Source organism: Atractosteus spatula, unplaced genomic scaffold (genome assembly GCF_055471065.1).
Source record: "Atractosteus spatula isolate fAtrSpa1 unplaced genomic scaffold, fAtrSpa1.hap1 Scaffold_1, whole genome shotgun sequence".
Taxonomy (NCBI): domain Eukaryota; kingdom Metazoa; phylum Chordata; class Actinopteri; order Semionotiformes; family Lepisosteidae; genus Atractosteus; species Atractosteus spatula.
In genome coordinates this window covers 1,047,797-1,048,833 of record NW_028296652.1, presented here as the reverse complement: position 1 = coordinate 1,048,833, position 1,037 = coordinate 1,047,797, and the positions used below count along the sequence as shown (strand labels likewise).

At 50.7% G+C, this 1,037-nt stretch overlaps 1 pseudogene; it reads right to left on the bottom strand.

Annotated features, from left to right (window-relative positions):
* Positions 1-478: 478 nt before the first annotated feature.
* On the bottom strand, positions 479-649 carry LOC148810286 (U2 spliceosomal RNA; annotated as a pseudogene).
* Between the last annotated feature and the right edge of the window lie 388 nt (positions 650-1,037).

Sequence of the window (1,037 nt, the reverse complement as noted above, 5' to 3'; positions counted from 1 at the left end):
TCCTGTCAACGGCCCGACAACGACCGCAGCCGCGGGGGGCGCCAGCCGCCCGGCCTCCTTAGCTTAGGCCCCTCCCACCGGCAGCAGCTGTGCCCAACCAGCTGCAAGCGAAAGCGGACCGCCAGCACCTGCGGGCAGAGGCAAGGGGCAGCTCTCTCTCTCGGGAGGGACGGGGACACACGCGCGCCTGCCGGAAAAAAAAGAAAGAAAAGGTGTATATACTAAGTTTTTTGGAGGGAAAACGCACGGGAGCCGAAAAGGGGGCCGGCCTCCTTGCCGAGAAAGTTGAGATGCGGGAAAGTGCACAGAGGGAGCACGGGAACGGAGACGGGGAGGGGGAGAGAGAGACACACAGATGGACGAGAGACGAGACCGGAGAGGAAGGAGCTCCAGTCCACCTCGCTTGCTTGCTTGCTTGCTTGCTTGCTTGCTTGCTTGCTTGCTTGCTAGCTACGTCTGTCTTTTCACCGCTGAGAGAAGGTAGTGCACCGTTCCCGGAGGCGCTGCAATACCGGGCCGATGCGTGGAGAGGACGGAGCAAGCTCCTGATCCAGCTCCCTGTTTCAAAAATCCGTTTAATATGTGGTCCCCCGATGGGGGACGTATGATAAGAACAGATTTTTTTTATTTTTTATTCTCAAAAAACATTTACATACTATGTACAAAGAACTGACATTCAATGAAAGCAACACAAAACAATACCATCCCTCAATTCAAAATACAGCAATTCAAATTAGGACATATAATGAACAAATAAACCTTTCCACCGTTCTTTAGCGGCGTAGTAACCCCTCTTCTGCACATCTAAAACTACCTCACACTTAATGCGATACAACAATCTGTTGTACAGTCCCACCACGCTGACATACACACCTTTTTTAACTAACCCGTTTCGTGCCTTCCATAATTCCATTTTAATAAGGCTTATCAAAACCCACAACACCCAAGATGTCTCCTTTGGGTACTGCCCCTTTTTCAGACCATACAATATGACATTCAATGTAATTACAAAACGCGGCACCACCATCCCCAACACA